Source organism: Macaca nemestrina, chromosome 3 (genome assembly GCF_043159975.1).
Source record: "Macaca nemestrina isolate mMacNem1 chromosome 3, mMacNem.hap1, whole genome shotgun sequence".
Taxonomy (NCBI): Eukaryota; Metazoa; Chordata; class Mammalia; order Primates; family Cercopithecidae; genus Macaca; species Macaca nemestrina.
In genome coordinates this window covers 8,676,364-8,688,662 of record NC_092127.1, presented here as the reverse complement: position 1 = coordinate 8,688,662, position 12,299 = coordinate 8,676,364, and the positions used below count along the sequence as shown (strand labels likewise).

Genomic DNA, 12,299 nt, shown 5'->3' with positions numbered 1-12,299 from the left:
TAATCTTTTATGTTAGAGTAATTGATTTTTCAAAACATTGCTTTCACATTTGAATGTAAACCACTCTGTGAAGCAGCCAGGTCTACAGGAAAAAAGTTTTTTTTTTAAGTTTAGAATAAAGGAGATGCAGAATGAAAGACAGAAAGGAGTTTTTTTATATTACAATCTTACCATCACTTAGATTGACACATATATTTGTGTTTGTGTGTCCATGCATACTTCTATGAAATGTGCCTTAACACTTACCAAAGTTCATAAAGAAGCCCATGTTGAGAGTATAACTACAATTAATCCAGCAAATATTTGCCCAACAACCAATATGGGCTAGATCCAAAGATTAGTTCTTGAAGGTATTCTAGTCAGGTAGAGAAATGAAAGAACGATGCCTCTGTAATTAATTAGGAGATGATGTGAGAAGTTTTACAGGACATATTAGCACGGCACAGATACGCCAGCCAAACCTCCAAAGCTGAGGCATGTGCCAGAAAGATCTTTGAATATCTGAGACCTCCTCCTGCAAACCATAAACTAATTCATACAAACAATAACTAAACTGAACTTGGCCAATACAGCGTTTGATCCAAATATACTTTTTTCCTATTTTCTGTGATGTTAACATTCTTTCTTAGATGGAGTTGAGAGTGAATCTGGGTATACACTTCATATCCTTTTCTCCCACTTTGGTCCTCTGTCCCTCACATTGCTGAAGGGTGGGGAGCTACCTATCCATTTGAACAAGAAGTTAAATCGAATAATACATATAACATAGTTACTAAAATATCAGACTAGCTTTACATGTGAGGAAACCAGCCAAACAGTTATGTTGTAATATAAGGGGATTGTGAAATATAAACGAACTTTGTTGTTGTTGTTGTTGTTGTTGTTGTCGTTGTTTGAGATGGAGTCTCTGTCACCAGGCTGGAGTGCAGTGGCATAATCTCGGCTCACTGCAACCTCCGCCTCCCAGGTTCAAGCAATTCTTCTGCCTCAGCCTCCTGAGTAGCTGGGACTACAGGTGCCCGCTACCATGCCTGGCTAATTTTTGTATTTTTAGTATAGATGGGGTTTCACCATGTTCTCTGTCTCCTGACCTCATGATCTGCCCGCCTCAGCCTCCCAAAGTGCTAGGATTACAGGCATGAGCCACGGTACCCGGCCAGCTTCACATTTTTATAAATCATTTTAATTTCATCAAAGGATCCTGCTCTTCCCCAATTTATTTTGTTGTAGTATGGCTGGCTTTTGTGCATTTATCCTGATATCTGTAATGATATGTAAAATATACGCTATTATTTTAAGTCTGAACTACATTCAAATTGCATACCTTAACTTGATAAAGCATTTATATTTCCACATTATTGGTATATCATTTCTAGGAAAGATGATTTTAATTTATCATGAATTGGTTGATTTTTAACTTACAAGAAATGTATGGTCCCTACCTAAATTTTCTTAGAAAAAGAAACCCAAAGTGTGTATTCCTTGAGATAACTATTAAGTATTTATTGCTATGCATCAAGAATATACTTGCATTTTTTATAATTTCAAATTAAATTCATCACTTCAAGCCATTTGAACACTTTAAGCATTTAATTTTTTCCAATATATCAAAAACACTTAGGCTTTAATACATTTTAAAAGTATAATCTTGCTTATTTTAACTGGTAAAAAGGAGACAGTTTACTTTTTCATTCAGTTTGGTAAGGTCAGAGAGTGAAACTGTTTGATTCATAATTCATTTATCTGTAAGTTTGATTGTCTTTGCTTAACTTAAAAAATTTATACCCAAATAGGCTTATCTTAATATTCTACTCAATTATAATTTTATATCATACGTTTTAATCCCAATTTTAGATCCTCAACTGGCTAAAACCACAAAATTATTTTGTCAAACAGGCTATTTTAGGGATTATAAAAAGTATAAAATAAGTATCTCAAATGTGAAAGAATAGTTTTCATTTATATGTGTAATCTTTAAAAAGTATAATTTTATGTATCTTAAAAAAATATATCCAGCAAAATTGTTAATGACGAATACTCACTTTAGAATTTAGGAACTTGAATGAAGCCATCAATAGATGTTGTCTGTGTGCAATATTTAATGCAATTCAACAAATATTGAATACTTAATATAGGCAAGACACATTATTATAAAGTATCTAAAACCTGCAAAAGTTGTAAGTTCTTATTACAACGCGTGATGAAGTTAAGAAAATCCTTCCTTGTCACATAATTGTTAGTGCTAGCCAGGACGATTGAAACGAGGCAATCTAAGTAGAATCTAAGCCATGAAACTGCCCCTTAAATGTCCCTGAGCTCATTTACTACTTTTTTCACCATTAAGCTAAATAGCCTTAATTGATCCACTGATGTTTCATTTCAGAGATCGCATATCTCTTATCTTTAAGGAGGTTCACAATCTATCACACTGGGAAAGTAAGAATAAACAAAATGAATATAGAATGCATAGGGATATCCTTTTTTTTTTTGTTTGTTTGTGGCCATATCATTAAAATGGGACAGGGAGAATGGGTATTTGGTTTCCTAGGACATTATGCATTGTGCTAGGCTTTACTGGGGGAGGCATCCTTACCTGTTAGGAAGGTGTTATTTAAAACAGGAAGACCGTAGAATCTCACAATATATATACACCTTATAGAGCAACGTTAGACTAAAATATAAAAGGATGGTAAATTTAGATGTCGGTGTTTTATAGAACGAGAAAGTATGTACAGATACAAGCAGATGAATTACTAGGGCTGTAATTCTTAAGAAAGAACACACACACACACACACACACACGCACACACGCACACACACACAAAATTGAGACCCTAATAGCTTTCCTCTGGTCAGTTTGAAACGGCTTCATGAAAAAGATGAAAGTTTACTTCTTTAAATTATGGGAAGATACTTTTTTTGTTTTTTAGTCTGGGGAAAAAGCAGTTGTATATAAAAGCACTACGTGGAAAAATAATACTTGAAAATGTAAGCCTTAACATTACCTATATGAATATTAATTTAATGCAAAGTATAGAATATTCTGTAAAATGTTGATAATAGAATCATTAGCTTGCATTTTTTTTTACTTGTTTCAGCGTCTGTGCTGAGTACTAAGTAGTATTGTCTCATACTACTCTTCAAAAAGCTTTAAATTAGCTTTAATATGAAAAATTAATAATCTGTTGCTGATATAATGAAATTAGCAGAAATAATTAAAAATAATTAGCAGAAATAATTTAAAATAATACCTTCCATATATTTGTATTCATATCAGAATATTTTATAACTGTCTTAGCAAAATCTCAAATACTTGAGCATTTTCAATGTAATATTTGTTTTTCAAAGTAAAAGTTGCATTGTATAATACTAATAATTTGGTCATGTTTATTTTCTATCTTTTTTGCATTTTTCCTAATTGAATTTTTCCATCCAGTGATTATATTGGTTTGAAGTAAAGAACAAAACTGAGTCAGCAATTGTAAGTTTTGGAATTTTTGTCTAGTTAGATTGTTGCTATATCAATCATATGATTGAAAATGAGAAAATACTTTCACCAAAAAGTCACAAAAATATCAGAAAACTCTCCTGTTGGCTTTTGTCATATTAACAGACTGAATTAGAGGATTAAAGAATTAATGACATATAATATTAAATTTTGACTGCAGGAGTTTCTCTTTCTTTAATGTTTTAATGTGGGAAACATAAAATCCAATTTATATCAAACATTTAGATAATAGCACATATGTTAATACATGATTCTGACAAAGATGTCTGAGTTCTTTCTACAAAAAAGCACAATCATATATCAAAGAACTATCAACCGCTAGGACAGCTCTTTGTTTTAACCTGTGTCGACAAAAGCTCACAAATTCTTTGGGCAAAAAAGCTAGTAAAGATCAAAGAACTTACAGGGGAGCTTCTAGTATATAGCGGCAATCTCTGTAGTTATCCTATTTCAATGACCCTTTGAGTACTAGCTACAAGATAGGACTTTTTTTTTTGGCAAAATACGCAAGGTGTAAATTGTATAGATTAAATTTTTGAGAACAAGAATTTATTTTAATTGGATAAACATCTATGTCTCTTTTTCTTCAGTACTATGTAATTTGATTTAAACAGTATTCAACCAACAATAGATTATTTATTCTTTCATTGACTAAAGAAATATTTGTCCAACACCTATTTTTAATATTTGTTATTTTAAAATAAATTTATGTATGTATTTTAATCATTATTTTAATAATAAATATATAAATTAATCATATATTAAGTATTTTGGGCAAATATTTAATATTTGTAATAGTCGCTGGACACATTTAATATTTTAATAATTTTAAAATATTTAACATGTATTATTTTTCTCACTTTGTTACCCAGACTGGAGTGCAGTGAAGTGATCATAGCTCACTGCAGCCTCCACCTCCTAGGCTCCAGTGATCTTCCTGCCTCAGCCTCCTGAGTAGCGGGACTACAGGTGTGTGCCACCATGACTGGCTAATTTTTTTTTATTTGGTAGACACTGGGTATGCTATGTTGCCCAAGCTGGTCTTGAACTCCTGGCCTCAAGTGATCCTTCCACCTCAACCTCCTAAGTAGGAGGCTGGGACTACAGGTGTGTGCCGCCACCAAGCCTGGCTAATTTTGAAATACTTGTCCAGTACCTATTATGCATGTCCTGCCCACAGCTCTGGTCTATAGTTTCCAACTTTCAGGCTGAGATGTGAAAACCATTGTGAGCAGAACTTGCTAAGAATGCAGCTTACGACCTCTTCCCACTTTTCACTGGATTCCATCTTTAAATGAAGTGAAGGCTTGAAGATGATATCAAACTAAAATGATAAGAGTTTCCAGGTTTCAAGATGAAAGTTACTTTCTCTAAGGAACTGGGTCTCTCTTGCTTATTTCTTCACAGGAGAGAGACTAAGAATATATGTCTAAGAATAGCAGAAGTAGCAAGCAACTTGAAGAACATGGGTATTTTGGCAGGATAATGGGAAGCTCTCTGCCTGAAAGAATTTTAAGGAAAAGACAGGCAAACTCAGAAGTGATAAAGGATATTGTTTGAGTTTGAACAAGCATCTTCCCCACCCCACCCCCATCCTTTTCTTCCCTCTGGCTTATCTGAATCAGGGAAAGGTGCTACAAGTGCCCTGGGCAGAGCCCTGGGAAGCACCTTCACCCACCTAACACTACATATTCAAAAAGTCATGCCCAGACAATTTATCTCCCTTGAATTCATCTAATTTTCTCTTACCCTTTTCCACCATTTCAGAACGGAGTGTCATCATCTGCTCCCTTGCTTTCACTCCAGCCTGGCCAGCCCTGATCCATTCTCCCTTGCACTCTCTTAGGTGTGGCCACATGAAACTCTTGGAAATCCACAAACGGATATATTCTCTCTCATCTGAGCCTTCCAGGGTCTAGACAAGCTTTCTTCCACATCACTACATATTGCCAAAGGAGGGAATATCTTGCTAAATCTACCCTGTTATTCAAATCATCATTTAGCTGTTACTTCTCACAAATTTTCAAAGCAAAACAAAGTTAATTGCCTCTGCCCCCACCTGCCACGTAGGCTCTTCCTCACCGCCATGCTTGACTCTGTTGTAGCAGGACTTAAATTAGGATGTTCTTTTTGGTCTCTCTCTGTCTGTCTCTCTGTGTCTCTGTGCCTCTGTGCCTGTGTCTCCTTGTAAGTTATTTGGAGGAATAACCATGTCTTGAGCAAACAATCTTCAAGATGCTGAAACCACGTGGTAAGGTAAAGTTTGGTAGAAACTGGTAGGGAAGGAGGGCAATGGGGAAAAATAAGGAAAATCAGATAAGAAAATAATGGTAACAGTACAGGAGAAAAAAGATGAGGCCCTTGAGTAACCTTGATCGACATAGACCAGAGCATATATGAACCACGTAGAAAAATGTTGGTATGACTTGGTAAATCATGTAATTAAAGGTACTACTTGAAGGGCAAGTAATATGCAACTCAAAAGTTTCCTTTCTTAGAACATGATGACTATTTAGTCGAGCATTATGGAAATTTTCAAAAAGCAAGAAGGTTATATATAACTTACAAAATACACTACACAATTCTCAAACAAGTACAGTATATTAACAATTAACATTGTTTAATTGTTTAAAGGTGAGCTTGATATGTGAGATGGTTTTAGTTTGTAGGAAACTGAATGTTTAATTGAGCCTTGAAGACAAATATCCACATTTCTTCCTCATGTACTTTTAAAAGAAAAATTAGTGAACAGGTTTTGATTTCCGTTGTAACATGGGAGCATACAGAGAAGCTAGAAAAGCAAGCAGGAGTGTATTTGTCACTTAAGGTCCTCTGTTTGTTTCCTGACCCCTTTAAGGCCAGTTTCCATCATAATATTCAAATCAGCAAAAATGTGCATGTTTCACTTATCTGGTTTTTGTGACCAAAGAATAAGCAAGTCCAGCAGTCCTGTCGTTTGTCTGACATATCTTGGATAGATTCGTCGAGGACCTGCCTATAGGTAATGATGGTGTGGTTTATACTGTCCATTTAAAATAGGAATATTCAAGAAAGCTTCCATCCCCAAGGCAAGCACACTTCTCTGTCAGCTAACAAGGTGACTTTCTTTCATGCTTTGGTTCCTTTTGAAGCCTGTGCCTCACTATGCCCTATCCTCTCTCTACCTCTGAATTAAGAAGAAATTGACTCTGATTTTTAAGTTCTGTCCACACCTCCCAGGGGATTTTCTTTAAACGGAAGGCGATTGCCAGGGACTTAGGTTTTTTTTTTTTTTTTTTTTTTTTTAAATAATGAAACTATATAATGAAAAAGATGCTTGTTATAAGCATGGAAAGACATGCTTAAAATAAGATTCAAATAATCTCTACGTAAGTTTTTCTATTTTTTTAGATTCAATGTAATGCTGATCTTACAAGTTTATCCTCTCCTCCAAGAAAAACGTACTTATGTTATATTCACATTTTAGATAGCAACCTTTTTTTCCCTTAAGATTTGAGTAATGCAATATGTGGTATAATCCCACATTATATACTTAATATCTAAAACAACATTGGGTGCAATACAGTTTGATCTTTAAATTCATGGAGCATGATACTTCTCCTTTAAATATTATTTTCTCAAAGCTTTTTCATTTTGAACTCACTGCCAGAAATAAACCAAATGGCTATGTCCATGATGACATTTAAATTAAAATAGATTAAATTAAAGTCACTTAAATTTCATAAATCCATCAAACCTCTTAAAAGTCTTTATATCCTGGTCTCTGTAAACATGAGGGCAGAAGATTACCAGAGACTAAGTGGGTATATTTATAATAATTTAGAGCAAAAATTGATTTACATTTTTGATACTATAATAATCTTATGTAAAAGCTACATTTATCAATTGCTTCACTATGGATAGCAGCATGCAAGTTTTGAACAACAAATGAAAGAGAGATCTTGATCTTAATGAAAGAATCACACAGATAATAGAAAACCATTTTATATTCGGAATGTATGAAGTTACAGAAGGAAAAAGCAACTAGGAAGCAAAGTAAAATAGCTTTCAGGTATCCATAAGCTACAAATAAAAGGAATAAATTTCTTTTTATTTTGTAGGGATTTATTTGTACTTTGCATCATTCAGAGTAATTCTATTTATGCCCTGCATTCTAACCGGAGCATTTTGGCACTTATGTTTGTCTACCAAGATTCTCAACTAAATAAGATGTTGAGACTCCTACAGACATTTTTCAGAATATTTTGATGTTTTAAAATGGATGGTCAATAATTTCAGGGAAACAATGAGCTTCCCATTCTTTTGAATTGGTCCTCAGGAGTTTGGATTGAAACAAAACTTTGGTTCTGTTACAAATTAGATTTTTTTTTCAGATGATAATAAATTAGAGCCACATATTATGATTTGTAATTCGTAGTTCAGGCTTGGCATGTATATACACATTTATAAGGACATTTTGGAGAAATATTCCAACTGTAACTTTAAAGAATATTCTTAGGTCTGTACTGAGCATTCTGTGTAAATGGACTGTGCTAATGTGTTTCACTAAGAGTTATGGTTGGAATCATTCTCAGATCCGTTCTGCTACTGTGCAAATAGATAAAGCCTTAGGTACCTTTATGCTCCACCAAATATTACTAGTAAAATTCCTTGTGTTATTAACATATCATAAAATAATATTTGCTTTCAGGCCCAGTATATTCAGAAAACATAAAAACTGCACTACTTCAGATTTAATTGACCACAGGGTTAGTCCACATTGATAAAATCTGAATTATGGAAGAATTTAAAAGAAATGCTGGTTGTTCGCTCTAGTGAAGGCGCCTAATAGATTATTAAATGCAATGAATATGACTGATTTGTTAAGAACCTTGCTGCAGTAATGTCCTTGAGTTCATGCCATGGAACTACTTTAAAAGTAAGGTCATTGCAGAATAGATTGTTTTGGTGACTTAGCAATTAACTGCTGTAAATAGTGTCTAAGACTAATGTACCTCATTTTCTATCTCTAGTTAATAAAATGACATTAAGTTTCCCACATATTTGACATCTGAAATTTCTTTCTTTTAAACAATTCTTGTAATCTATTCAGTTTTCCCATGTAGATAAAAACATTTATTTCAACCAAGAGCTTATAAAATAATCACACATATTAAAATTTGTGTTGTCTAGATTAATGTTATGCTGTACCCCATTTTAATGCATTAACCTTGACAAAAGAACATTTCAGACTCCTTTAAAAGCAATAAACTTTTAATATCAACTGATGTTTACGAACATTCTTGTTCTCAGTGAAATTTTATTTTCATTAACATCCAAGTATACTCTTTTAATTCCTTTTGTGTTTTTAAAATATTTATAATGCCATTCATGAATCACTCCACTGCATCATCATACATTAACTTTGTTTTTTAAAACAATGTCAGTAAATTCCCTCATGTGTATTGCTTGATTTGAGCAACAAACCTCAAAACAAAAGCAACAATAGAGTCAGCATCCCACTTCACAAATAAAAGTGTGAGGCTCAGAATCTCCCCCAGCTCCCAGGCCAGCCTTGGCTCTGGTTCAGGGCCGTCTTCTGATGTAAACCTCAGAACTCATTCTGTGCCATCCAATTGCTGCTCTTTCTAAAGAAGAGAATATTGAGCATGAAGGATGAGATGTATCTTTTAACCACCCTCTCCTACCTCAATGCTAAGTCTTACATACTGAAAAATCCTCGCTATTGTGGAATTATTGTACCTTTCCTGGTGTGATTTACAACAAAACACACCTTTGCTCTGCTAAAGCATTCAAATCACCCACTTCAAATTGACTGTGCCCCACTCTTTCCGGGTTCAAGCACATAATCAAAAAAAAAAAAAAAAAAAAAAGGGCATGTCAGTCTCCTATATAACAAACTTTCCAAGAGTGAGTGAGGGACAGTCTCTTTCCCTGTTGCCCAAAACAATTGGGCAGAAATTTTGCTTTAGTTTGTACAGCTCCAGTATGGCGCTATTTTAAACAGAACTTATCACTTATACTCCTGTGAGGGAGCAAAGATGTGATAAGATAAAAGAAATGAAGCTTCCAGTTATCTTTGTAATCCTCCTACCTGGGATTACTTTCAAAGAGTGTGTTTGCTCTTCTCTCAGGGGAAATTCCCCTTCCTCTGGACTACAACATTCAGATAAAGTATTTTAGGAAACATGGGATACTGTTTGTGACGATAACAAAAATATCTATCTTTTGAGAGTCTCTTTTGTAGAATACTATATCAAATCTATTTATTCTTTTAGCTTATTTCTGGACCCTTCCTCCTTTTCCAAAGACAAAGTGTCAATGGAGGACAAATAAATTTTTCTTCTATATGCTCAAAAGATTGTCTGAGGTGGGCTTTTCATCACAGCTTTCAGATTCTAGTTTAAGCTTTAATTTTGTGTGTGAATAAGTGATTACCAATACAAATGCAGTTCTGCCATAAAACGACCAACAGCTGATCAGTTATCCCATTAAGCACATTTTTAAGCTTATCTTGCCTTGAAGTAAGAGTATTTTATAGAAAGAAATGGACACACAGGTTATCTGCAAACTATATATCTCAGACAAAAACCTATTTTTCCATGCAAGAAAGTGGTATCCAAAGGATTAAAATTTTATATTAGTTTTCTAATCTTAAAAGGAGAAAGGTTTAATGGAAATATCACACTATTCTAAATAGCAAGGAAGAAAAAAGGCAACAGTTTTAAAAATGCCAAAAACTTCCTATTTCCTCCACAACATGCAATCAGAGACAGAGTTTCAAGGACAAAAAGCATGTGTGTGTGCATGCATTTCAACTCTATAAAAGAATAAAAGAAACTTCTCACAGCTGGAGCACAGTAGTGTTCTACTCAGCAGAAGGACGTGCAGGGAGTTGAAGTAGGTTTTCACTTCTGAGTACACACATTTATATTATTTTCAAGAGGTTTTTAATTTAATTTCATGTATATATGTAGATGCCAGGATTCTTGCAAACATTTTTTAAGGTTTCAATGTATACCAACCTACATCACAATTTCTAGATTTAACTGAAAGCTTTAAAGGAATTGAGTGAGAATCAAACATCTAAATAAAGATTCCCCTTGATCTTCCATGTTTTCGTAGAAACAGCAAAGAAACAAGTTGCTGGTTTCTGTGAGAAGCAATTAGTGAGCCATCTCATCTCTTTGAGGGTGAGGTTTATTACTTGGGAGTTAAGTGTGCCTTTCTTATTCATAATAACAGCCACCTGAAATATCTTTATCTAGTAACTTAACATATACTTTGAGTATGTATAGTCCTGAATTTGACTTGCCACATCACAACCAAACAGAATCGATTCTGTTAAATATAATTTGGAGATATTGATGTGTTTGCTGGTGTTTTGTTTAGACTTCATTTTAGTACATTATTTACTGCTGATTTCACATTCATAGGCATTCCATTTTATCCCTGGTTCTGGGATTTTAAAAATCATGGTTCAGATTATATGCAAATATTGAAACAAGAATGTAAAATAGTTCTAAACTCTAAATGTTTTCCCTTACCAAAGTTCCTGAAAGGTGCATCACTCAAATTGTATATAGTTAAAAATATTGAGAGAAAGTTGCTCTATTTTCTTTTTCAAATTAAGATTAACCAAATTATCTTAGAAATGACTGATACAAAAGTGGGGGGAACCAAATAGAAATCATGAACGTATGTGTTTTCTAAAATATGTTACTTTCCATGCAGTAAATGTTAGGTACTTCTTCCTTAGAAGTACCTATCATGCTATGGATAGAAAGGAAAAGAATGAGTTGACTCCAACTCTAAGAAGTTAGTAGAACAGCTTCAATTGATAAGGGAAAGACAGACAGACAGACACACACACACACACAGAGAGAGATATAAAGGTTACTAACAATAAAAGAAACAGTTTTTCAAAATGAATTGGAAGGTAGGAAGCACTTGTAAAGGGTAGACTAGAATAGGTCAGACTCGGGCCATGTTGGTCAAGTGAGACCTGGAAAATGTGATGTGGCTGTGGACTGATGGATGACGCAGGCAGAAGAGAAGGTACAGAAGACCATTTGTTGTCAGTCGGGTTCTCTGGAAGCAGAGGCTTAGATGGAATTTGGGACTCAGGATGTTTATTCGGAATGCACACTTAAGCAGGATTGGACAGTGGGAGGAGTCAAACCATGGTGTGAGCCTGACAAAGCCTCAGCCAACCCAGCAGGATGTCAGGAACTTGCATGTCCCATCACAGCATCTTGCATTAGGCCAAAATGGATCTTTAGACTCTTCCTGGGTTGATCACCAGGAGTGTAAAGGACTTGACCTTGGTCTAGGTGGCCTTCTGCAGCCAAGGCTGTCCCTGAAGTTTTTGAGACTGCTGCTGACCACACCACGGATAGACAGCAAGTCCTTACTTGAAGGGAAGATATGAGTGGCCCAGACTCACATCTGCCATACTAATGCATGATGAAGAGCACACATCAGACGTTGGAGGAAGGCATAAGCAAGGTGTATGTGGGGTGGACGGTCACTAGTGAGGAAAGCCTGGAGATGAGGGTCATAGCAGATCACGATCTCAGGAAAACAGAGCACGTGCTGGGAAGGTACTTAAATGCTGGTGTCAGGATTTTGCTCTTAATAGGGGAAGGAAGTGTAAATGAGAATGTGGCAAAGCAGCACTTGGGAAAGATTTTGTATGTGCTTTTGAAGGCCGTGTATCTGTTAGGAAAACAGGGAGAGGTGAGGAAAGCAGGATGATAACGCTTATAAAAATGACTTCTGCTGCCGAGCA

General features: G+C 34.9%; 1 protein-coding gene and 1 long non-coding RNA gene across 15 annotated transcripts in view; one reads left to right on the top strand and one right to left on the bottom strand.

Moving 5' to 3' along the window:
* Positions 1 to 12,299, top strand: part of LOC105466614 (teneurin transmembrane protein 3) — a 2,765,046-nt gene that overhangs the window by 1,014,799 nt on the left and 1,737,948 nt on the right. The window lies entirely within an intron of this gene.
* LOC139362270 (uncharacterized) overlaps positions 8,744 to 12,299 on the bottom strand; it is a 93,345-nt gene continuing 89,789 nt past the window's right edge. The window contains exon 3 of the long non-coding RNA XR_011620775.1: positions 8,744 to 9,135. This is a non-coding gene — a long non-coding RNA (uncharacterized lncRNA). The remainder of the gene's footprint in view (positions 9,136 to 12,299) is intronic.